Source organism: Heteronotia binoei, chromosome 10 (assembly GCF_032191835.1).
Source record: "Heteronotia binoei isolate CCM8104 ecotype False Entrance Well chromosome 10, APGP_CSIRO_Hbin_v1, whole genome shotgun sequence".
NCBI classification, from domain to species: domain Eukaryota; kingdom Metazoa; phylum Chordata; class Lepidosauria; order Squamata; family Gekkonidae; genus Heteronotia; species Heteronotia binoei.
In genome coordinates, this window is record NC_083232.1 from 63,984,057 (window position 1) to 64,011,619 (window position 27,563).

General features: G+C 41.5%; 1 protein-coding gene across 1 annotated transcript in view; it reads right to left on the reverse strand.

The window, feature by feature from the left end:
* Positions 1–27,563, reverse strand: part of THRB (thyroid hormone receptor beta) — a 259,087-nt gene that overhangs the window by 161,860 nt on the left and 69,664 nt on the right. The window contains exon 2 of the mRNA XM_060248793.1: positions 17,341–17,453. The gene's annotated coding sequence lies outside the window, so the exon portion shown is untranslated. The remainder of the gene's footprint in view (positions 1–17,340; positions 17,454–27,563) is intronic.

The following is a 27,563-nucleotide window of genomic DNA, read 5'->3' on the forward strand; positions in this document are numbered from 1 at the left end:
CCCTGGCCGTTCCTCCCCCTCCTTCTCGATTTCTGTTGCCATTCTTTCTGTCCCCCACCCCTGTAGTTGGCGTTTCTTTTGTGACCAGGTGGTTACAACCGCGGCCACCCAGGTGGGCGGAATCAAGGAGTCCACTACCTCTTCTCTCTGACTATTGTGCTGCGGCAGGTGGGACAGCGCATCAGCTAGAAAGTTTTTTGTGCCTGGGATGTGCTTGAGCACAAAATCGAATTTAGAAAAGAACCCTGCCAACCTGATCTGTTTTTCACTCAGTTTCCTCTTCCCTGTGAGGGCTTCGAGGTTTTTGTGGTCGGTCCATATTTCAAACTTTCGCCCCCTCTAACCAAGACCGCCACGTTTTCAGTGCAAACATTACTGCAAACGCCTCTTTGTCCCACACCGACCAGTTCCTTTGCTCCACTGTGAATTTTTTCGAAATATAGGTGCAGGGCCTCAGTTTCCCTTCCTCATCTTTCTGCATGAGAATGGCTCCAACGGCTACATCGGAGGTGTCGCATTGCACCACAAAGGGCTTAAGCTCGTTGGGGTGTCTCAGGACCGGCTCACTCCATCCTCGAAACTTGGCTGCATTGGCCCGGAGGTCTGCAGCATATTCCTGGATTGACTTCTGCCCCTGCTGCATGTCGTGGAGGGCTGCCAGGGCCCGGGTCTCCTGGAGGGGGTCTTCGTACTGGGCCAACAGAGCCTGAAGGAACGTTGCTACATAGTCCAGTTCCGGGCTCATGGCTTCGTACAGGCTCACGTACCACCTTTTAGCCGCCCCCTTCAGCTTCGACCCCAGGTAGTCCACTCGACTAAACTCATCAGGGAACGTATTCCGCCAATAATGCATGTAGCTGTTTGCCTGGATCGTAAAGTACTCTACTTCATCCAGATCCCCGTCGAAGGTGGCATCGAGCTCCCTTTCTCTCCCTCCATCTCAAGGGGCAGGAGGGGGTGCCGCCGGCCGGAGCACTGCGGGCGGGGCCGAGGCCACTGCCGGTGCAACTGGAGCTGGTGCCGGTTGCTGCTGGATCGGTGGAGGTTGGGGAACCCTTCTGGGTCCGGGCAGCCCTAGAGAGCGAGAGATTTCTCGGGTAATTTCTCCCGCCATGTGGTTGGTCATGGTCTGCATCTCTGCCTTCAGGCCCCTGACCACACTCCCCACTTCCTTGCAGACCATCGCTCGAAATTCCCGGGCCATCTCGTCCTCCTCGTCTTTTGGAGCCGCCGCCCCCAGCTCTCCCTCGTCTGGCTCTGGGCACTCCTCATGCACCGGGACGACCACGATAGTGTCAATCTCCTCCGGCTCCATAGGCCCTGGATTGGGCCCCTCCGCGTTCACCATCCACATCCTTCGCATATGCCTGGTCAGGATGGCTTCCCTCCTAGCCAGGGCCTCATCCATTGTGCTGGTGGAGGTCCGGGGCTGCCACTGCCTCGGGGTAATGAGGAGCTGCTGGATCTGCAGAGGCGAGGCCGCTGCTCTCCAGGCATCCAAGACGTGCCACGGAATAGACAGCCCTTTTTCAGTGTCAGGAAGCTCACCGCCTTCTGGTATCTTTTCAGCCATTTGGCTACAAAGTGGCCGGGGTGGTTAAGCTTCAAACGGATTCTTAGGAAAATGTCAAGTTGACAGATTCAAGAATGAGTCAAAGTTGATACTAAGATTACATTTATTGATAACCGGTACTCTGGCGCAAGCCTCTAGCTTGCTAAGAATGAAACCAATACATTGATACATGGGTTTTAAGATACACTTCAAAAACATTCCTTGGGGGAGTGGGGTTCAGGAGGAAACAGTCATACATAACTACCAGATACTTTCTCAGGTGATAGCTGGCCTCCTGTCCTTGCAGTTGAACTTGTGGATCTTCTAACAAAAATCTGTAATCTTTCATTGAAATCTGCCTCCATTCCTGAGGACTGGAAGGTAGCAAATGTCACCCCCATCTTTAAAAAAGGTTCCAGAGGAGATCCGGGAAACTACAGGCCAGTCAGTCTGACTTCAATACCGGGAAAGTTGGTAGAAACCATTATCAAGGACAGAATGAGTAGGCACATTGATGAACACGGGTTATTGAGGAAGACTCAGCATGGGTTCTGCAAGGGAAGATCTTGCCTCACTAACCTGTTGCATTTCTTTGAGGGGGTGAACAAACATGTGGACAAAGGAGACCCGATAGATGTTGTTTACCTTGACTTCCAGAAAGCTTTTGATAAAGTTCCTCATCAAAGGCTCCTTAGAAAGCTTGAGAATCATGGAGTAAAAGGACAGGTCCTCTTGTGGATCAAAAACTGGCTGAGTAATAGGAAGCAGAGAGTGAGTATAAATGGGCAGTCTTCGCAGTGGAGGACGGTAAGCAGTGGGGTGCCGCAGGGCTCGGTACTGGGTCCCATGCTTTTTAACTTGTTCATAAATGATTTAGAGTTCGGAGTGAGCAGTGAAGTGGCCAAGTTTGCGGATGACACTAAATTGTTCAGGGTGGTGAGAACCAGAGAGGATTGTGAGGAACTCCAAAGGGATCTGTTGAGGCTGGGTGAGTGGGCGTCAACGTGGCAGATGCGGTTCAATGTGGCCAAGTGCAAAGTAATGCACATTGGGGCTAAGAATCCCAGCTACAAATACAAGTTGATGGGGTGTGAACTGGCAGAGACTGATCAAGAGAGAGATCTTGGGGTCATGATAGATAACTCACTGAAAGTGTCAAGACAGTGTGCGTTTGCAATAAAAAAGGCCAATGCCATGCTGGGAATTATTAGGAAGGGAATTGAAAACAAATCAGCCAGTATCATAATGCCCCTGTATAAATCGATGGTGCGGTCTCATTTGGAGTACTGTGTGCAGTTCTGGTCGCCGCACCTCAAAAAGGATATTATAGCTTTAGAGAAGGTGCAGAGAAGGGCAACTAGAATGATTAAAGGGCTGGAGCACTTTCCCTATGAAGAAAGGTTGAAACGCTTGGGACTCTTTAGCTTGGAGAAACGTCGACTGCGGGGTGACATGATAGAGGTTTACAAGATAATGCATGGAATGGAGAAAGTAGAGAAAGAAGTACTTTTCTCCCTTTCTCACAATACAAGAACTCGTGGGCATTCGATGAAATTGCTGAGCAGACAGGTTAAGACGGATAAAAGGAAGTACTTCTTCACCCAAAGGGTGATTAACATGTGGAATTCACTGCCACAGGAGGTGGTGGCGGCCACAAGTATAGCCACCTTCAAGAAGGGTTTAGATAAAAATATGGAGCACAGGTCCATCAGTGGCTATTAGCCACAGTGTATGGAGCACAGGTCCACCAGTGGCTATTAGCCACAGTGTATGTGTGTATATTACATTTTTTGCCACTGTGTGACACAGAGTGTTGGACTTGATGGGCCGTTGGCCTGATCCAACATGGCTTCTCTTATGTTCTTATGTTCTTATGCATTATCATGCAAGGATTCCTCCCACCTCAGGCCCTGAGAAGGCGCAGACTATTTCTTTCACACAGTTGCAAATCAAAATAAGAAAAGGGGGGAAGGGAAGTAACTAAGAGTAGAACATTAGCAGCAGTGGATCCATTATGATTTTAACCAGGCCTGATACTTAGGCCAAGATCCCCCAGTCTTTAGTCATAATCAGTCGATCTTGACACAATCTCCCAAGTCAGCTGTGCATGTGGTACAGGTTCCAGTTTGTTACATTTCAGAGAACAAAGCTTTCCTATTGGCAAAGCAACATGGAGAGACATGCTGAATGGCCCAGGAACCAAAAGGTAACCACTCTAAACCCAAAGGTTTCTCAACTCTTTTTCTGTTTTTGATGAGCTCTCTTATACATCTATGCATCAAAGGTAAGCATCAGAAGAAGCAAGACAAGGACATAAGAAGAGACTTTGTCACTCTCCCATCAGTACAGTAATTATCCCAAGAAATCAAACTGTGTACAAGGTAAGAGTTAAACAAATGAAACCACCCTTCTTGTAAAATCGCTAAAGAATCACAAGCTTTCACCAGCCATGTACCTATTATTTTCTGGAAATTTGCCCTCTTAAATTGTTATACAATGAAATAAGTATATATTCCAAAGAATACTGCACCATCTATTTCTGCACCTCTGTAGACCAGTTGCTCATGAAAAAAGAAACACCACAAAGGGGACAAAAGCAAATCCAATGGATATCAATGCCATACTGTTTTAGCAAGAGTTTAAAAGAGTAAATCTAATATATGCCAAAGACATCATAGACTCACAAAAATGAGGGACAGCTAGGCTTCCCAAATCTCCCGCCTGGGCGGGGGACCCCCGATTTGGAGCCTGCTCCCCCCGTTGGCCAACAATCTGGAAAGCGGGAGGAGGGGGAGGGGGAGTGGAATGGCCACCCTTCCCACCCAGACTCCGATCCCAGCAGCTTCTCTCCTTGCCCTTCCCTTCCCACCCAGCCGGATCGCAGCAGCCTTTCTTCCGTTTTCCCAGGCTGCTTCCGGCCCCAATCAGCTGGCTGGCAGAGGGGGAGGGGAAGCCCCAGGACCACGTGCCTTTGCACCTCTGGTGGCAGCCAGAAACGGGGAGGAGGGGAAGCCCCAGGACCATGTGCTTTTGCACCTCCGGTGGCAGCAACTGGTGAGTAGGGAGGCCAATCCCCCCTTCAGAGCGACTAGCCAGAAACGGGGAGGAGGGGAAGCCCCAGGACCATGTGCCTTTGCACCTCCGGTGGCAGCAACTCATGAGTAGGGAGGCCAATCCTCCCTTCAGAGCGAGTAGCCAGAAACGGGGAGGAGGGGAAGCCCCAGGACCATGTGCTTTTGCACCTCCTGTGGCAGCAACTCGTGAGTAGGGAGGCCAATCCCCCCTTCAGAGCCGACTAGCCAGAAACGGGGAGGAGGGGAAGCCCCAGGACCATGTGCTTTTGCACATCCTGTGGCAGCAACTCGTGAGTAGGGAGGCCAATCCCCTCTTCAGAGCTGACTAGCCAGAAACGGGGGGGGGGGGAGGGGGGTGCGGAGAGAGGGAAACATCTTCATTATTCCTTATGTAGAGATCGATTCTCATAGGGTATAATGGGAAATTGTTCTGGAGGTTTCGGGGGCTCTGGGGGAGCTGTTTTTTGAGGTAGAGGCACCAAATTTTCAATACAGTATCTAGTGCCTCTCCCCAAATTACTCCCCAAGTTTCAAAACGATTGGACCAGGGGGTCCAATTCTATGAGCCCCAAAAGAAGGTGCCCCTATCCATTATTTCCTATGAAAGGAAGACATTTTAAAAAGGCGTGCTGTCCCTTTAAATGTGATGGCCAGAACTCTCTTGGAGTTCAATTATGCTTGTCACACCCTTGTTCCTGGCTCCGCCCCCAATGTCTCCTGGCTCCACCCCCAAAGTCTCCTGGCTCCACCCCCAAAGTCCCCAGATATTTCTTGAATTGGACTTGGCAACCCTAGGGACAGCATAGGAAACAGTCAGTTGCCATCTCTACATTATTCCTTTATTTAGTGCAAGAGCTGATCCACACTACTCATGGCACCCACATGCAGAGCTGCAGTCAGTGTCGTCTGCTCACGCAAGTCTACTGAATTATTTTTATAGAATGCACATGAAGCACACCAACACATCTGGCACAGCCCTAATTCAAGGCTGTTTTAAGAAATTAGGAAAGATAACAAAGGGGAAATGTCTGGTTGCTCAAACTTTTAACGGATTTAAATAACCACATTACTACAGAAAAAAGTGCACCATACATTATTTGTTTACACATTACTCTTTATGAGTATCACCCAGAAGAACACCAAAGACAAATGCTCTCCTAAAACTCTGTGAACTCTCCACCATACCATACATAAACCTCACAGCCACTCTTCCCATCAGGCACACACAAGCATGAGTGAGCACACCCTCATACAATGTCTGTAGAAACTAGCCTCAGCTTCTGCCCCTTGTTATCCACCAGCTCTCTTCAGCTATTTTCTCCACCACTGGGTTACAAGTCTTTTACCAAGGCTGCAAGTGTAAATGGCAAACCAAAAAGATATGCTTGTCACTGTGTCAAACTGTTTCTTGTTGCACATGCATGTACTGTGCAACTATTTTTCTTCTCAGTTTACTAGCCAAAAGGTAAATAAACTAGGTAGGCCTTCCCCCCCTCCCACTGGTCTTTAATTTAATTTCATTGGTCCACAGTTTCATTTGCTGGCAATTCTAAGGCTCTATAAAGGCCTCAAGCATTTCATATTTGAAGCAATTTGGGTATATTCTTCTTAACCAAAAATACTGGGGTTTTGCAAGAATCAGAAGCATGCCATCTGGGGGAAATTGCTGATTCTATTTCTCACTGTCTTTCTATAAATCCTTAGTTTGTAGCCACTTGAAGGAATCTGATTTCCTGTGAGCAGGCTTGCAGCCAAGGGATTTGGATCCATTATTAACTATAACGAGGGGGGGGGGGGGAGAAATCCTGTATCATATTATTTGAATCTGGGCTGATTTGTTTCTTTTTCACAGCTTCCAGTTTAACTAAAAGACACATCCACATCCAGTTTATTAAAATATTTTATGTAGAAGCCAATACAAACACATGTTTTAAAGCACTATTTTCTCATTTAAACCAAAGCACAGGGGATTATTTATCCAGCTTTATCTCATTAGTACTGAAGGGTGTTATACACACGTGTGTGAGTATCCATGCAACACAGAAGGCACTCACAAACATTCCATAGAACAAAAGACTTTTCTATTTTCTGTTCAGTGCAAAACAACCAGCACTTCCTTTTCAAACAGCACAAATCTCTCTTTTTCAGGCCCAAAGTAACTGTCAAAACTATTCAAAAGTGTGGAAAAATGAAATCTGTCTCTCGATGACCTACCACACCTTCCAAACAGCAGCTTTAAATAATCTAGCAGGCTAGATTTTTCTGTCACCAGCAATGAGAAACTAAATTATTATTATAGATCTGGGGTACTCTTTTTGAACCTGCAAGCACCTTTGGAATTCTGACACTGTGTGGTAGGCAGAACCACAAATAGGGTTGCCAATCCCCAGGAGGGGGCAGGGGACCCCCTGTCTGGAGGCCCTCCCCCTGCTTCAGGGTCATCAGAAAGCGGGAGGGGGGGAGGGAAATGTCTACTGGGCATTATTCCCTATGGAAACCAATTCCCATAGGGTATAATGGAGAATTGATCCGTGGGTATCTGGGGCTCTGGGGGGGTGTTTTTTGAGACAGAAACGCCAAATTTGCAGCATGCCTCTCCTCAAAACACCCCCTCCAAGTTTCAAAAAGATGGAAGCCTAGATGACAGTTTCCTGTACTTCTTCCTGGGGAAGTATCCCTGTTGAACTCTGGGACATTTCATCTTTTAAAATCCCACACAGGTTGTTCTTTGTGGTGTTCTCCTTTTGATCCTTCTTCCAGCTACTTTTTCATTAGGAAAAGTTAAGAAAATGTTTATCATTTCCTTTTTAATTTGAGGTACACTATGACGGCTCAGACGGTGGTTTAATTAAGGAAGCCTACTATGAGAAAAACTGAGAACTCTCCATCCTGATTTGGTTCCATGATCTCTACTGGGAATATGTAGATTGATTACAAGGAAGAAGCCTTAAGGAAATAGTAGGTTAGACAATTGTGAGGGGAGTAAGGGAAATATCCCAAGAGACGGGTTAACCCTGTTTCAGGTAGTTTGAGATTCTTGGGTTTAAGAGGGAGTTCCAAATAAAATAATTCTTTCTCTCTCTCTGACAGAAACATTTCTGTTCTCTCTGTCACTAGTTAATGGATAAACTCACCACCTATCCTTTAGAATCCGCTGAGAAGTTTAAATAGACTTAGGTATTTTGTTTATGAATTAGCTGTACAGAGGGAGCACTGAGCAGAGGGACTTAGCTACTACATGTAGCTGCTTTCCCCAGCAGGGTTTAGACATTTAGCCAAAAACATTTTAGAAAGTGGTCTATGACTTTGTAAGCAAGTCTGAGTCTTTGTAGGGTAGGCATGTTGTATTTTTCTTCAGTTATTGCCTTTTGCTATAGCTTCTGAAATGTCATGTTTATCACCTTACAATGCCTTCTATATTCTGATTTCCCTATTGTAATAAATTAATCAGTATATTTTGAACTCCATCTGCCTATGTCATATTTTGGTCATGCAGTTGTTTTCCTGATCATATTGGGGCTTTTTATACCTTGTACGAGAGACATATTAAAAATGTATAAATATAATAGAGTCTCAGGAATGAATGGAATAAAGAGTTAGATTATCCTGGTTTGCCAAAGCAATAGGTTATGGCCCTGAATTTTATTTGTTGTTTATATGGATCTCAAGGTGAAATTTATTCAGCAAAAAAATTAAGTTAGGATATATTGGACACAACACGGCCTTGTTAGTAAAAGATTAAGTAAATTGCTAGTTCTGTTAGGGTTGCCAGCCTCCAGGTGGGGCCTGGAGCTTCCCCGCTTTTACAACTGATTGTCACGGCTGGGGCCGGGTCAGGCAAAGTCCAGAGGCAGTCCGAGGTCTGTAGCCAGTAAGCAGGAGGGTCCGAGGCGCCAAATCCAAATCACTGTAGAAGTATCGCAGGTCTGAGGTCCAGAAGCCGAGGTCAGGGAGTCCAGAAGTCCAAAGCCAAAGTCAGGGAGTCAGGAACCAAAGTCAAGCCGGAGTGGATGCTAGAATGTCAGGGAGATGACTAGTTGCTTCCACAAAGCTTCCTCCCAAGCCCACAGCTATATAGCCCTCTGCTGGCTGTTGCCCGTTTGGGCTAATTGCTGGCTCAGGGAGGCAGCCAGGATCCTGTTACCACTCAAGCATCCTTGCTCTTAGAAGGGCCAGAATCCTCTCAGAACTCAGGGCTCAGGGAGCGTCTTGCTTGTGAGCGTGCCGCCCTCCTCCGATCCCTGAGGTCCTGCCGGAGGCGGTCACGCACACGAGCCACCCGAGAGGGCGAGGCAGGGGGGCTGGGATCTTCTCCAGCAGGAGGCAGGGGCACTGGTGCAGGTGGCAGGGGCACAGTTTCCTCATCAGACTCAACTTCCTCTGAAGGGTCCCCAGCACCCATGACACTGATCTCCAAAGGGCAGAGATCATCTCCCTTGGAGAAAATGATTGCTTTTAAGGTTGGACTGCATGGGATTGTACCATGCTGAGGCCCCTTCCCTCCCTGAACTCTGCCCTCTTCCAGATCCACTTCCAAAGTCTCCAGGTATTTCCCAACACAGATGTGGCAACCCTATGATATGTCTCTTGAACATATGCTCTGGGCCTGTCCAGTTATACCTTTTTAGGAAGAAGTAATTACTTCTATCAATTTTGTATTAGAATATTCATTCACTTTGAGGGGCCTTATGTACTTTCAAAATATTTTCTTGTGTCCCTTTGGGGTTTTGTCCAACATTTATGAAAAATTCTTAGTCCTCATCCAGATAATGTACTAGTATTAACAGAAAACTATAGGAAAACATGCCAACATTATATGGATAACATCAGCTTTCCACAAAAGCACTTGTTTTCATCCTGGTAATTTCTCCCTGTTTCTTCCAGTCCAAAATTCATATTATTTATCCTGCTCCCCCTCCCAAAAAAACAGAACAAAATAAAAATTAAGCCAAATGTACTGTTTTCCTGTTTTTTGAGAGCCAGTTTTGTGTAGTGGTTAAGTGCGTGGACTCTGATTCCCCACTCCTCCACTTGCACCTACTGAGATGGCCTTGGGTCAGCCATAGCTTTCACAGAAGCTGACGTTGAAAGGGCAGCTGCTGTAAAAGCACTCTCAGCCCCATCTACCTCACAGGGTGTTTGTTGTGGGGGGGGGAGGGGAAAGGTAGAGGAGATTGCGACCTCTCTGAGATTCAGAGTATAGGGCGGGATATAAATCCAAAATCATCATCTTTTTTTCCCTTCTATTAACACATTTAAAACAAGGTCCAGTTAGTCTAGGAATTATTGTTTCACTTAACTGTATAAGATAGGATTGGACTTTACACTGGTTAGTACAGAATCATTGTTGCCTACCAAGCCCTGCCACAATTTGTGGGCACCTGGGTAATGTCAATAGTTCTCTCAGTAGAGGGCATCTCAATAGCTAATAGTGGCACAGCCATGAAGAAACAGGTAAATAAACGTATTTCAAAATTATCTCTCATATAATTAGATCTGGCAATTATGCTAAGAAGGATTTCATTTTTTTTTTAAATCTACCCCTGTGCTGAAAAAACAGCTTGAATCAAAATGAATTACCATCACCCACACTCATAAAAACCACTAATCCACTGACCTTTTCATTTTCCGTGAACTTTGGCTAGTGCAATTTGTTGTTGACTCAAGAAAAAGTATGCAGTGATATGCACACATATTAGTAATCTGGTTCCTATTCTAAGCTTGCTGAGGTAAAATGAATGCGGTTGCTAACATGTGACAGCAGGAGCAGGAGTTTTTATCCGAGCTCATTTGCTACATTAGCATAATATACATTTCAAAACAGAAATGTAAAAGCCAGATCAGATAACATTTGGCACAAATTGCCAGCATCTGGTGAGAGGAAATAAAAGCAGGATGAAAATGGCTATGAGTCGTGAGCAAAAGCGTCTCAGCCTCTAGCACTTATATCTCATTAACGATCAACCACCTTTTCATAATTAAACCAAAGGAAAGAAGAAGAGAAAGGAAGACTTCTTCATACATTGACCCAAGACTTCTTTAAAAACATGGCTTTAGAGCAGGGGTGTTGAACAGGCAGCCTGGGGGCCAAATCAGGCCCCCAGAAGGCTGCTATCAGGCCCCTGAGCAACTGGCTGTCATCTGCTTCCTTCTCCCTCTCACTTGCTTCCTTCTGCATAACAGCATGCTTTGCAAGGCTTGCTCCATCACACAGGAGCTACAGAGCAAAGCCTCTATTTTCTCCATTGGCTGAGACTCCCCCCTTGGGAGGATTGGGGGGGAGGCAGAATTTGCTTTGCCAGGCTCTCTCAATCACACAGCAGAGCCACTACACCAAGCCTATCTTCTTTCTATTGGCTGAGGCTTCTCCCCTTCCTGGTTCCCTGGGGAAGAAAGGAAAGAGCTTCCTTTGCCCAGTTCCCTGGATCTCATGGGAGAAATACTAAGAAAGCACCTTTAAGACCAGTGAGTGCTAATGTTTTAAGCATGTTTTAAGATTTTTTTTTAAAAAAAATCTCTTGTTTGTCCATATCCTTTACAAAGTCTATATCTCTGCTACTTAATCATTTAAGATCAAGGGTACACACATGGTCCAGCCCAACACAGTCCAGCTCGACAAGGTCTATGTCAGACCCGGCCCTCATAACAAATGAGTTTGACACCCCTGTCTTAGAGCATTAAATCACTACCAGTGTTTGAGAAATCTATCTGCTGTGTTCAACAATGAAAGGTCCAGTTTAATAGTTTTAGTTTATTATTATGATCCAAGATTAGCAATCGAGAATATCCACAGTACATAATATACACTGCATACATAAAATTCTGTAGAGAAAACATACAATTAATAGAAATAAAATACTAGGCCATGTTGTTATTCTATGGCCTCCCTGCTGGCAGGGACCCTGATGAAATAACTCTGTTGACTCACTTATCTTATACCAGCTGGGGGATGTATGGAAGGAGTGGAGGCAACTGATACCACTAACTGCAGAACTGGAGTTTGTTTTTACTGTATATTGCTTTTAGATTGTATATTGTTTTATTATATATATATATAATAAAACAATATACAATATATATATGATTTTAACGTATTATTGACTTTTGTTACCCGCTCAGAGCCCATTTGGGAAAGGGTGGGCTATAAATTGAAAATAATAATAAATAAATAATAATAATGTTCTTATGGCTTGTTGAGCATGCCAGAGCACAGAATCTTGCTACCTTAAGGATAGTTTTGTTAAAACAGTTGGCAAGGAGAAGTATAAAAATCATTGTATCTACTTGGATGTTTGGACAGAATTGAGGCAGTGCATGTGTTCTGAATGTCCTGGTAAAATTGACAGTGTAACAGTACATGTTTCTACCATTCCAGAATGATTTTAGCAATGTTGTACAAGACCAGTTAAATAACATGTTACTTTCCATGAGCAAAATACTATAGACATGTCAAAATATGTATGCTAAGGATCTCTTTAATCTGACCCATCAGCATTTTTACCAACCCATTCTTAAAGCATTACAAAACATGGTGATTTATATGCCACCTCAAACAGATCTCTGAAGTGACAGCATATAAATTTTGTAAATAAAGCCTGATCATTTCACAAATAACATTTTTATTTCAGGCTTCTACACAAAGCTCCAGATTTTAGATGTTGCAGCACCAAACCAGTATAGCTACTCAGAGTATTGTGACTTGAAGGACAGTGCAATGACTTCCTTGAACCAGAAAAGAGCAAAAACTGGGAGTCAGATGGGAAGAGTGGCAATGCTAAGTACAAAATCCTGCTCATGCCGACAGGATCAGGGACACCATTTACCCAGTAATTCAAAAGTATAATTACTAATTAGCTTATCAGCTAATGCTGGATACACTAATGACATAGATCTCTCACTCTCATGTGCACACACTGCACAAACACAGTGCACTGTAAAAAGACAGACGCTGCCACAGATCCCTCCTCAATGCCAAGACAGGACTGAGAAAGGACAAGGAGCAAGAAACATGCCAACCACAGTACCATTCAGATAAACTATTGTTATACTACTCACTTGCTTTCCATAGCACACTAAGTACAGAGGAAAGGGGCTGTTTCTGAATATAATTCAGAATATAATTTAATTTATAATATAATTTAGGAAAATAATTGCACACACTGATCTTGTACTGCACTTCTCTATAACATATACAGAAACCTATGAATGAAGCCCAAGGGTATGTTCAAAACCTACTTCTAACCACATAGCTAGTATAATGAGAGTTCAGCTCTTCCTAAAATTGGCTGCAATACTCCTAAGAACAATAAATAAGTTAACTGATCAGCAATTACACTATGCCCTTTAACCAACTCAAGAACAGCTTTGCATATATTATATTGAAGCCACAAGTCATTGTATCAATGGGAGGTTATTCAGGGCATCAGTGGGATTGTGTGGATTTATAAAAAGGTGAGCCAAATCCCATTTATCTTTCTTATGCAGAGAAATCTAATCAAACTAGATGGGGTGAAAGCAAGGACATAGCAGGGCCTTGATTTGTCTTAATAGACTGATCAGAGTAAGTAAGATATAACAATACAGTACCAAACCACACTGGCATGACCACAAGTTGAAGGTTTCTCTCATTGACTAGAGTACACTGTAATAGCCACTGAATTCCTGGAACATCAAAACTTATTACATAATTAAACTGTTGGTTAATAAAAAGCAGGGAATTTCAGTCAGCTGCTATGTATTAACAGCCTGTAAAACGGAGATCTTAAAAGGGACATAAATATGGTTTGAAAATTAACCAAGAATGCCAGAAAGCCTGATATGGCAATTCCACCCTCAGAAACATTTGCTCAGACATTATCTGCCAACACAAGGAACAGCACATGGTATACATTCTGTTGTCCTCAAGAGTCTCAACAGATATAGATACAATTATTCAAATAAGCCAATTTGTGGAGGGGGGGGGGGAGAGAAGCTGAGTCAGACTCTAAGAATATTCTTACTCAGACACAGTAGATTTTCTTTCATTGTGTTTCCTTTCTCTTTCTTGTTTTCCACTTTTTGTTCATTTTTTTAAAAAAAATATCCATTCCAAATGACGCATTTTTACACTCACAGTCTCAGCTAGGTCTTCCTTATTACTGGCAGAACTATATAGCTGGTCTCTTGTGCTGAAACCTAAGTTTTGCTGAAATGATCCTTGAACATTTCACTGTATTTGTTCTTACAGAGATGTTTCAGTGCTAGACTAGTCTGGGTTGTTGGGCCATTAATTCACCAATGTCCTCTGAGAAATTAAGCATCAGTGTCTCCTCACTATCTTAATTCTAAATGGGGAGGGTGTTAAATAAAAAATAGAACATTATGTTTTTAATTTCTGGCTAAAAAAACAAGTAAATAAAATACACTTTTGTCAATGCCACCTGTCAAGCTTAATGACTCACTTTATCTTCTTAATCATCGTAAACATTTCTCACAATATCTACTTCATCTACCCAGTACACTAAGAAAGAAATGTTGTGATAACTATCAGAACACGTGAGTCACATGTACAAGTGTCTGTCCTTGAGTATCTCAATGCTTGATGACTCACAACTAAATGTATGAAGTATTATAATTGAAATATATTGTGTTTTAAGTGACCTCAAGGGATATGCAAGCTCTGTCCATGGTGGCAGCAGCCTCCCATATAAAAAGAAATCCGGTTTAGTGGAAAGCGCCCCAGGGGCAGTCAGACAGCACACAGCCACTGCCAGAACAGGAACGGGCTGCATGCACCCCGGAGGAGCAGTCACACTGTTCAAGCACATGAGTGACGCTTCCCTGGTGCTCTCTGGTGGTTTGGATGGCCGGGAAAGGTGCCCCAAAAGTTCATCAATTATTTGGTTCCACTTACTACTTGGTAGCTTTTTGAAGCAGCAGAGTGACAGTGGAGGACGAGGTAAGGGCGGAAGCGAGGTGGGACCCAGATCTGTGCATTTGAACATACTATTTAAATCCAGATGTGGGCTATTCCTGTGTCAGCCCAAATTGGCTGTCTGAATTCAGCCTAAATGACTCTTCCATATAGAATACATCTGTTAAGATCTATATTAGTAAAGAAGGGGGTAACTATGTGCAGGAAATGTGCTTTCAAAACAGCACAATATACTTTCATGCTTACTGTGAATCAGTGAATCAGCACCTTTTCAACCACCTGTTCAAGGAAAGGTTTGCCACTGAGATTGTTATATTTGTAGCAAGTACTCTGCTCTGGGTAGACATGTTGACATTTAGTTCCTCTTGCTGTAGAAATCCTTCTCATTCTCCTTCACTTTGCCAACATTAGAATAATCAGACAAGCACAAAATGAAAGCAATAACCAGCATGATGTAGTAGTTAGGGTACTGGGCTGAGACCAGAGAAACTGAGGTTCAAATTTCCATTCAGTTTGCTGGCCAGCCTTGTGTCAGTCAGACTTTCTCAGTGTACCTCACAATGTGGTTGTGATGGTAAAATGAGGAAGGAAAAATCATGTATGCCATCCTGAACTCCTTGGAGGAAGAGCAGAAAAAATGCACTTGATGAATACAGAATAACCAGGTCAGCAGTTTACAGCTTCAGGAGGAAAGGTACCATTTACCAAGAATCTTTTAGATGTTATGATTACATATGAGCTACCCAAGGGGGTTTTAAAGTTGCATGAGCACTTATACAACACATGATCATATGTGTGTCTTTGGGAGCAAGGGTCAAATGGGAGCACCTGTGGACTCCTAGAATCCTAAATTCACTGATTTTTTTAAAAAAATGAACCCACACACACACTTCCTACTAGTCAACAAGAGGTTTAGAGTGATCTCTGAGCCAGTGGATCACTCCTAGTAAGAGAACAACAGGCTCTGGCTGCCAGGCCTGGACTCTCTGCATTGTTGCAGGGGAAAGTCTCCTGACAGCTCAGGCAAATACTACCTGTTCTGCTCTAATGATGTAGCTTGTGCAATGTTTGCAAGATATGGACAAGGCAGATTCTGTGCAAAAAGTCTGAACTGTGGCCTCAGGCTTTCATCTGTTTTAGATTGCTATAATATTATAATCTGCATATACAGTCTGTCATTGCTAAATGGACAAATAGAAGCATTTTCTTTCTAGTTAGCTCTGAAATATATTATCCCATACAATGCCATAAATTGCCCATAGGTCAAACTCACCACTGTTTCCCATTGCTTCTTTTTAGCACTATGTAAAAGAATATGTTGGGTGGGCTGAGTTGCAATACTCAAGCCGTCAGGTGATCCTCAGTTATAATTAATGGCCCACCTCTCCTTCCCGCAATTATTTCTTCAGACAGCCTTGTGTGACCATATTTAAATATCAGTCATAGGAAATTTTTACTTCTTAGCTAGAAGGAGACACATTGATAAGTCATTGCAGAATTCCAGCTCATTTCGAAAAATAGCCACACTTATAAAACCTTCATGCTGTAACTTTAGAGGACAGTGAACTTTGCAAAAAGCTGTTTCACAGCATCAGGAGCAACTTTTGCCAACTGTATTCGCATATTATCATCACTATTGAAATAAAGCACCATAAGAAAATTAAAAACTAACCAGATAGAGAAGATTTGAAGAAAAGGAAGAATATGCGGATATGGGTTGAAATGGCCAGAGGATTACGTTTGCAAAACTTGAGGGAAATAATTGAGATGTGGTATCTGGAGTAATGCAAACAAAGATCAAACTGGAACTCTTCTGAGAAAATGCTTTACCTCTGCTATTTATATTCCAGAGGCATAAACTCAATGGTTCATGAATAAAATTAGACATATTCCAGCTGCTGCTGCAGAAACATTTGAGTAAGCCATGGCAAAAGTCTCCCCTTTCACCACCAGCCCCGTAAGTCTTCTGTCTGACCACAGCAAAACACAGTATTCTGCTTCAATTAACACATGTAAGGGAGAAGCTTGTCACAGCAGTAAAGATAAAAATTTGCATACAGAAGATTCCAGGTTCAGTCCTTGGTATCTCCACTTGAAAGGTGGGGAAGGCGGGATATAAATAAGATGATGATGATGATGATGATGATGATGATGATGATGATGATGATGATGATGATGATGATGATGATGATGATGATGATGATGAAGGTGTTAGGAGCTGGGAAAGCTCTCACTTCTGTAAGACCCTAAAGTAGGGTTGCCAGCCTCCAGGTGGAGCCTGGAGTCTGGAGATCTTCCACTTTTACAACTGATCTCCAGGTGGCAGAGATCAGCTTCCCTGGAGAAAATGGCTACTTTGAAGGGTGGACTCTCTCAGCTCCACCCCTAAAGTCTCCAGGTATTTTCAAACACAGACCTGGCAACCCTACTCTAAAGAGACCCTATGAACCCAAGTAGGCAATGCAAAACTAGAGGAATCAGTAATTGGACTCAAAACTAAGCAGGTTCATACATGCTCCTAAAATCTCCCAGTTAACTTTTTCTCTATTTGTGATCTTAGGTAGACCTTTCCCCCCTGAATTTGTGCTCTTCAAGTCAACATGTAATAAGTCATTTTATTAGTACAGTCCTAGAAAACATCCACACTTCTAGCTTGTGCAGCTTCACACATTTTGAAAAGTATCTCTCAGAAGAAAGCATTTGTTTTTTTCTGGTGAAGAAAAGACAGCGATATATTCAGGAATTGCTTTTCCTGTTGTCTAAAACATTTAACAAGATTTTTAAACACTGTAAAAACTGACCTTAGCATGATCCTGTAAACTAGAGACAAGAATCAGTAGGAGGATGACAGAAACCATATCTGTTTCAAACTGAAGTACAGAAACAGGTATCACAGATCTTCTGTCCTTCACATCTGATGATAAAAAAGAGCAAGAATCAGCAAAATTAACATAGACGTGTATGTGCTAGGCATAAACAAGAGAAATGTTTTAGTACAAACTCAGTACATACTAAAGGCAAGTTTGTACTGAGTTGCTCATCATAAAATGTTTTACTGATTAGAGATAGTCAAGTCTGCATGTACTATACTCAGGGTGTTTTTTAGCCTGATGTCTATCAGTTATACACTGTAAACACTGAAATGGAATTTCACATGCATTCAGAATCAAAACATTTTAAATTTTGTATTTTGAGCTTAGGAAAGCTTTTAAGGGCCTGCTTTAACTATCCATCAATCACAGCTTTACCACACCCTGTCTCTAAAGACCTCAACAAGATTTACAAGTTTTTCTCTCCTCCACCTTATCATAACATACAAACACATGAAACTGATTTATATTGAGGCAGATTCTGAGCCTATCAAGGTTCAAATTGCCTATTCAGACTGGCAGTGGCTCTCCAGTGTCTCAGGATGAGGTTTTGCATACCGCTTACTATTAGATCCTTTCAGCTGGAGATGCCAGGTATTGTACCTGGGTTCTTCCATATATAAAGCAGATGCTCTACAAATGAGCAACAGCCCCTCTCCTAACACGAGTCCTGTGAGGGCTGTATGTAAGACAAACATATTGCTCAAGGTTACTAAGTGAGTTTTATTAGACTGGAGCCAAAACCCAGGTCTCCCCAATCTAACCATTATATCATACTAATCATTATACCACTGTGACCTGGATAGCCCAGGCTAGCTCAGTCTCATCAGATATCAGAAGCTAAGCATGGCCATCCCTGACCAGTATTTGGATGAGAAACCACCAAGGAACAGCAGGGGCACTAACAACATGGAGGTAGGCAATGGCAAACCACCTCTAACTGTCTCTTGCCTTCAAAATCCTATGAGGTCACTAGAAGTCAGCTGTGACTTGGTGGCACTTTCCACCACCACCAACCATTACACCTATAACTAAAATGAATTATAAAGATCAACATATTTATTGTGGTATTAGATTTTGTGACAATAGCCTATGCATCAGTTTGATACCTTAAACACTAACAACTGTTGTTTTAGCTGAAATACACATTGCTACCAATACTTGAGCAACAACAAACACTCATCAAAACAAAATTTTACTCAAAACAAAAATTTACTCAAAAATCAAGATACCTAAATCACATTTTTGAAAACAACAATTCTGGCATTGAAGATTCAGATTTCTACAGAGAAAAATAGTGGTTTGAGAATATTCACACAGACCCCGTAGGCACCCATAAATTCCAGGGCCTATCTTATACTGATTAATGTTCATATATTTGTACCCTTTTTAATCTTAGCTGGTAGTCACAGAAGTGTGGATGCCCCATTTAAAACCTGGTTTTTTTTCATGTGAAGCAAGAACTAGACCCAAAGCTGATTTTTAAAGATGATGATGGTAGATTTATTGCGGTGGAAGTGATGTTGAACCATAAAAGAACTCTGTTATTGGGATTGTATGCCCCAAATGGAGCAAAAGACTCTTTTTTAAGGACATTATGCAACAATTAGATCAAGTGACATATGAGCAAATTATGTTAATGGGAGATTTTAATGGAACGGTTAAGAATATTTTGGATAGATCTGGGGAAAAAAATAATGAAGGAAAACTTCCAAAGTCATTTTTTGAACTAGTTAAACAAGAAAGTCTGGAGGGCGTATGGAGGAAATTCAACCCTAAAGAATGGGACTACACTTTCTTTTCAGCAAGTCATAATTCTTTCTCAAGAATTGATATGTTATGGAAAAATCTGGGACTTATAGTGGAAAAAAAAAGAGATTCTTCCTAAAATAGGGGCAGACCACAATCCATTAATGTGGTCTGCAAAACCCACAAAAAAGACTTTAAGATGGCGGATAAATGAAGATTTGCTGCAGAAAAAGGTGGTAGTAGAGTCTATGGAAAAGGAGATTAAATCTTCTTTTCAAATAAATGAAAGTGAGGGCATTCAATTTCAAACGGTGTGGGATGCATATAAAGCGGTAATGAGGGGCATCCTAATTACATTGAACAATAAAGATAAAAAAGCCAAAGAGAAACAAATGATAGACTTACAAAAAGAGATTGGAAAGAAGGAGAAGGAGCTTAAAAAGTGGCCTGGGAAAAAGAAAATTATAAGGGAGATTACAATATTACAAAGTCAATGAATGAATGAACTTTATTACAGTCATAGACCAATATAAAAACTATAACACATCATATAAAACCCTCCTAAAATACCTAAGATAGTATAAAATACCCTCCTATAAAAACATAAAATACAATAAAATACATAAGCATTTCCCCACCTATAGGGGAGGGACGGTGGCTCAGTGGTAGAGCATCTGCTTGGGAAGCAGAAGGTCCCAGGTTCAATCCCTGGCATCTCCAAAAAAGGGTCCAGGCAAATAGGTGTGAAAAACCTCAGCTTGAGACCCCGGAGAGCCGCTGCCGGTCTGAGAAGACAATACTGACTTTGATGGACCAAAGGTCTGATTCAGTATAAGGCAGCTTCATATGTTCATATGTTCATATACAATCCAAGATAACTAAAATATAATTGAACCAATTTTAAAATTCAAGTCAGTTCCAATTTATATAAATCCTTTAAATCAGAGTATATAAAAACATTTATAAACTAAAATTCCAAGAGATCATACAAGACATGCAGTTTCTTGTTTCTTAGTATGGAACTTCACAAGATAATTGCAAAATTTGGCTATCTGTCTAGAGATAGTTGGACTTGCATCCACCAAAAGTTTCTCCAAACATGCCTCGTCCGCGTCTGCCATTGGTTTAACTACAAACGGGGAAACAAACCTATCCCTCTGTACCTGGTGGAAAGGGCATCGAAAAAAAGTCAATTGAGACATTTGTTAAACAAAAAAGTGGAATGGACTCTAAAAAGGCTTCAACAAAAATCTTTTGAAGGAGCAAATAAGCCTGGAAAATACTTGGCTTGGCAAATGAAAAGAAAAAGAGAGAATAAAATTATTAATAAAATTATTTCAGGAGGCAAGGAAATTGTTGACCAGGAAGGAATCAAAAGAGAATTTTATAAATATTATGCCAAGTTGTTTAAAGGTCATGTGGTGGACAAAGAAAAGATTGATGCATACTTGCAGAAAATCAATGCAAATCCCTTAACTGAAAATATGGAGAAGGTATTAAATGAACCAATTGGAAAGGAGGAAATAGAGGCGGCAATTAAATCAATGAAATGGGGAAAAGCACCAGGTCCAAATGGTTTTACAGCAAAATTCATGGAGGCTCTACTACCAAAACTTCAGAAGTTGTTGAATACTATAAGAAAAGATGGGAAAATACCTAATACTTGGAAAGAAGCAGTAATTTCGTTAATACCGAAAGAAGACAGATTGTAAAAAATTACAGACCAATTTCATTACTTAACAATGATTACAAAATATATGCTAGAATACTAGCAGAACTCCTGAAACAGCATTTGAATAATTTTATCAAAGAAGAGCAAGCAGGATTTCTTCCCAGGAGGCAAATTAGAGATAACATCAGAACGGTGCTAGACATTATTGAATATTATGAGAAACATCCTGAAAAAGAAGTAGCACTATTTTTGCGGATGCAGAGAAAGCATTTGATAATGTGCACTGGGTCTTTATGTTTGCAGTGATGGAGAGAATGAGATTGGGTGAAGAGTTTATAAGAATGGTGAAGGCGATATATACCAAACAACAAGCAAGAAAAAGTGATAATCAGTAAAGGAACGAGACAAGGTTGCCCTCTATCTCCATTGATATTTATAATGACTTTAGAGGTATTGCTTATGCGAATCCAAGAAGATAAAGAGATAGAGGGACTGAAATTGAAAGGTTTTTCATATAAATACAGAGCTTTTGCTGATGATGTAACGTTTATAAATGAAAATCCAACTCAAGTTACACCATTGCTGCTTCGTAAGATTCAAGAATATGGTGAGCTGGCAGGCTTCTATATAAATAAAGAAAAGTCAAAAATTTTGTATAAAAATATGTCAAAGAATAAGCAGGAAGAACTACAAAGCTTAACAGAACATGAAGTGACTTCTAATGTAAAGTATCTAGGTATAGAAATAACAACAAAAACATTGACCTGTATAAAAACAACTATGAGAAGCTCTGGCGGAAAACTGATGGAGATTTATTAAAATGGAATAAGTTGAACTTGTCTATACTGGGCAGAATTTCGGCAATCAAAATGAATGCGTTACCAAGAATTATGTTCTTGTTTCAAACAATTCCAATAGTGAAAGATGACAAACAATTTAATAAATGGCAAAGGAAACTTTCAGAATTTATATGGGCTGGCAAGAAACCAAGAATTAAAATGAAAATTTTGACCGACGCAAAAGAGAGGGGAGGCTTCCAATCGCCAGATCTAAAGTTATACCATGATGAAGTTTGCTTGGTGTGGATCAAGGAATGGATGACGTTATTAAATAGAAAATTATTAACATTAGAAGGCCATGGAAATGTTTTTGGTTGGCATGCATATCTGTGTTATGGGAAAAGTACATCATTATGTAAGAAGTAATTTGTTAAAAACTTGGTCGAAATACAAAAAATATGGAGATGAGAGGAAACTGCTTTGGATTGTGCCAACAGAAGTAATAAAGTTATACTCAGGTATTAATGAAGAGAAATGGTTGTCATATAAACAATTGTTAAAAAAATACAAGGCGGTAAGGTGGAATTAAAATGGGCGGAAGAATTGGAATATAAGTATAATTGGTTTCAATTGCAACAAATTAAAAGTTTGCTTGAACAGGATATTAGAAATGATGGAATAAGACAAGAACAAACAGAACTGGAGAGAATGCTGTTTGGCGATAATGAAAAATTGATTTCAAGAATTTATAAATTATTATTAAAATGGTCTACAGAAAATGAAGTAGTTAAATCTCAAATGATAAAATGGGCGATAAATATAAATAAAGAAATTCAGATGGAACAATGGGAGTACTTAAGGAAGAACTCTATGAAGATATTGACATGTAATAATATTAAAGAAAACTGTTTTAAAATGCTTTACAGGTGGTACATGACTCCTAAGAAACTGTCGAAAATGAACATTCAGGTGTCAGATGTTGGAAATGTAAAAAACATGAAGGATCTTTCTATCACATTTGGTGGACTTGTGAAATGGCAAAGCAATTTTGGCAAATGATTCAGCAAGAGATTTCAAAGATTCTGGGTTATAACATAAAGAAGGCACCAGAAATCTTTTTGTTGGGATTTCAAATGGAAAGTTTTCCGAAACAAGATAGAACAATACTTTGTTACATGCTTTCAGCTGCACAGACATTATATGCGCAGATGTAGAAGCAGGACAAAATAACAGAAAAGTGGGACTGGATTATGGAAATTATGCACTGGAGTAAAATGGACAAGTTTACAAGAATCTTAAAAGAATATGATATAGAAAAGTTTAAAAATGAGTGGGAAAAATTTCAGAAGTATGTTGAAAATCAATGGAAGGTGAAAGGACATTTGGTGATTTTTGACAATAGTTAAATGCTAGAGGAAACGTAAATGGACTATAGTTAAAAAAATGTGATTTTTTTTCAACCTATTTTAATAAGGATTATAGTTAAGTGAGATTATGGGAATATATATTTCTTCAATCTTATTTTTATGAAAAGGACTAAAGGATTATAACGAAGATGGATAATAATCATAGTTAATGGTTTTTTCCTTATTTTTAACTTACTATAGTTATGGGTTTTTTTAATGAAGATTCTTAAAATGTTAAAACTACCTTTTATTTCTTTTTGGTATTTTAAGTAAAATGCACCGGTGGAGGTCACGAAAAGGGGGGGGGGAGGGAGGTGGAAAATGTGATGCAATGTATTGGTACTAAATTTTTAATAACAGTTGAATATTATTATAATATGTTGCAGAACAATAAAAATTGTTTTGCAAAAAAACCTTCTGTGGGGGGCGGGAATACTGGGAAGCAGAGATAGGCATCTATGAGATCTATCTTTTTTTTTTATTTTTTTTTTAAATTTCAAATGATTTTATTAATGAAAATTCTGAAAATGAACATATCATAGATAAGTATAAAAGTTACATACATTAATAAAAATAACCAATACAATAACACACATTAAACGTAGAAAATAAAAGGGAAAAACCAATCGTAGGCTTACATAGTTAAATATATTAAAGTAAATTATAGCCACAAAAAATCTTTATATAATTTAGATTTGTTGTAAGAATTAATATAAAATGGATCACTATCGATTTTTTCTAAGATAGGGAACCAGGTCGCTATGTACTTGGAATAAGCCTGGTAAGGGTCAATAGTGTCTAATGTCGCCTGGATTTTGTCCATTGCTATATGGTCCCAAATTTTCAGGAGCCAGGTATCAAGGGACAAGGGAGATCTATCAATGTGAAGAATTCTGGTTGAAGGGCTTCTTTATCGACCTGAGAGATTCCATGCAGAAGCACCTCAACCTGATGAATTTGCTTAGGAATTTGAGATCTAGTAATGTTCTCCAATCCCCATTCTTTCTTGGCACCATGAAGAAGATGGAATAAACTTATCAGCCCTTCTCCACTGTAGGTAAAATTTACTGCTTGAATGCTGAGCAGGTGCTGGATCACCTTGAATGTTATGTGCTGTTTTGTCCAGTTCTTGTGTATGGGGGAGGTGGTGATGAAACAATTCAGTAGGGTTCTGGCAAATTCTATGGAGTAGCCTTGTAAGACTATCTCTATTGCCCAGGAGATCTGCATAAAAGTTGATCCAAGTGTCTCAAGAAATAAGTAGTTTTCCCTCCACCAGAATGCTTAGTCAGTCATGCCTTTGGGGACTTGCTGTCATGATCTGTTCCACAGGTTCTATTTGCTGGTTGCTTGTTGAATTGAGGATTGAATAGTCCTCTTTGAAATGCTTTTCTGGACTGGTCATCTAGTCACCTGCTGAAATCCAGGTAAGGTGTGCTGAAATGAAAAGATCAACTTTCATGCAGACTCCTGCTTTGTTGAAATGAAAGGAGTAGCTGCTAAAGGTTCTCCTGTTGCAGCATCTAAATATTCTGGGCATCACTTTCTTCTTATCCCTAATTTCAATCAGGGATTGAATCAATCAATTATTGAGAGCATCTCCAAGTAGCCTATCGTCTTGAAATGGGCTGAAACAATATTTATGGTGTAGAGATCTGCTTGTTATGCCTGTAACCACAATACTCTCCTTATTCCTGCTGCAGAAGCCAAAGCTCTTGAAGAGAAGGTTAGGGCATCCAGGGTGATGTCTTCTGTAAATGTATTGGCTTTCAGGATTCTGTTGGCCTCTTCTGGTAGTCTTTGATTGTTCTCTGGGAGAAGTTGGATCAGCTTCCAAATCTGGCTGCCCTGGATGGCTGCCCTAGTGGCAATAGAGGCTGTGGCTGATGCCTTAAGCACCATGGCAGTGGCTGTGTTTTTTTTTTCAAGGCAGCTTCTGCTCTCTAGTCCAAGTTGCCTTGGACTAACCCCGGCCATCTTTGGATAGGAGGCCAAACAAATGTAGAGCTGTGACAGCAGCATCCACAAAGGAGACCTGCAAAATCTCATTTGCGAAGGCTGGTAATGGATACAGTTTTTTGACAAAGCTCAGAAACTGCCAATTAGCCATGGATTTAGCCCATTCTGCCTTAAGTTGTCTTCCAAAAAATTCAGAAAAGAGAAATACTCTCTGATCTGGAGTGTCTAGGAAAGAATTCCTTATTCCTTCTGCTTTGCTATTTGACTCAGGAGATGAAGTGTCATCCTCTAAGGGAGAACATTTTGAGATCTAGATCAATACTTAGCCAGCAAGTATTGGTAGTCCTTGGGCTTAAAACAACAAACAGATCATCCAGAAACATTAATCTCCTCTCTTCATTATCTGATCAGAATTCTCCTTGTTCTCTATCTTCCCTATCACTACCAGAAGAGAGCTCACCATCCCAATGGGTCTCCTTATTTCTTTTTCTGCCCAAGGGATGCTGTTGGACTGCTTAGTTGGCCATTGAGCACCCTTGTTGTAATTGGTAATTGCATGCCCTGGAGTGGGGGGGGGGAGAGAAGTCTGAGGGAGCCCTGTTGGAACTTAAAATTTCTTGGTGGTAAAAGTTAAAAATCTCTTCCCTCATGGTTTGCCTTGTCATATTCAGGAAGTCTGGGTATATAGTCCATACAGAGAGAGGTGCTGGTTTGGGCTGCTGAGATTTGCCCTGAAGGAGGCAAATCAGCATCCGTTTCTCCTGGGGAGGAGTTAGCTTCAGCTTTCTTGGACTTGGCATGGCGATTCAGAGCCTGCATAGAATCTCTGCCCATTGAAATAGGCGCTTCAAAATGACCACTGATGGAAACTGCCAGGTTGGAGCAGCCTGTCAATTCTAAGGTGAGCTTCAGCAAGCTGGGCTTTTTTGTGTGCTTTTGAACCACTGAGATGTTCAGTTCATCTGAGTTAGCTCAAGCAAGCTGAGACATAGGCATGCTGGCTCCTGATGCCTCCTGCTCTACAGCGAAGCCTGTAAGTGGAGCAGCTGTCTTCCCTTTGGAGAGGAAGCCATCTCCAGGCTCCTTAGAGGCCATTAGGAAGATCACAGCTTCTGCCTGTAAAGTCAGCCTGAAATGGCCATCATAGTTTGCTGAGTCTCCTGCAAATGAAGTGTTCTTTGGAGGGGAGAGGGGAGACTCAGGAGGATAAGTTAGGATGGGAAAAATAGAGAAGTAGAAGGTAAGTGTTAAGAAAGGAAAGAAAGAGGAACTCTATTAGGCAAAAATTAAAGAACTGCCTTCCCTATGTTGTCGAAGGCTTTCATGGCCAGAGTTCATTAGTTGTAGATTTTCCAGGCTGTATGGTCATACAATGCTAAGACCACGGCCGTACAGCCCAGAAAATCTACAACAACTAACTGCTTTCCTTGTTGAGGCAGGAACAGAACTGAAGAAGCAGGTGACTCTCACCACAGAAAGGAAGAGGAAAAATCTAGTTCCTGCCTTCCTGATAGGACAGTGGGAATCATCCACCAAGATGTCCTCCACCTCAGTTATCCAGCACATGATTATTCAGATATCTGGCACTGCTCACAAGAGAAACTCTTCCACCACAGCCACCATATTTGTCTTTGGGTATGTGCATGCCCCACTATCACCTCTCCAGCTGGTTAGCTTGATGCGTCTGCAGGGGCATAGCCAGAATTTTTTTTTTTAGGTTGGGGGCTAAATTTGGGGGCACTCGGTTTTTTTAAAAGCTCCCAGACCTAAAAATCCAGGATCAGAGGGCCAGGTCTTCTTTCTTTTGCAGCCAGATGGTTACAATGAAGACCCATCACCTCTCACTCTCCCATCCTGCCAGCAGGCCAGATCTTCCTACTTCTTGCAGTCTCAAGAAGCAGGAAGACTCACCACCTCTTATTCTCCTCCCCTGCTTGGCCAAACAAGAAGAGAGAGGGAGAGAGAGCTAGCAGGCTGGGTATTCCTAGTTTGGGGTCCCTGAGTTGGGGGGCCTCAACAGAAAGTTGGGAGCAGGGGCCCCAGAGGGCTAACAAATAGCTATGGGCCTGTGCCTATGTCCATTGCTGGGCTTCTGGCAGCTAACACAGCCAACTCAAATTCCTAGGGCTCCTCCATCTCCCTCACCAGCTGTGAGCTGGCAGAACCCAGTTCTTCCAGTAATTGCCAAAGTGATTACCTTTATTACATCAGAAGTTGTCTGAATTATTTAGCAATATTGGCTCTACCTCTCCATGGGAAAGAATACAAGCAACTGACCTGTTGGTTCGCCTGCTGTGTAGGACAGATTCATGGTTTATGGGAAAGGTCATGGTGTTCTCAATGGGATGGGGTTTGGTCATCACAGATTCATCAGAGTAAGGGGGGAGGAGACATACATTTCAATGACCGGTACATTTGACTAACCAGCAACCCCATTCCTCATAAGTGACAGATAATGAAGCTTTTACTGTATTTTCCCAAGGTAGTCACTTATACCATGCCAATTATCTAGCAGAACATATCACAGCTACTGAAATGAGACAGCTCCTCTAAACAAAGTTTACTGGCAATCCCTACAGACATGGTATG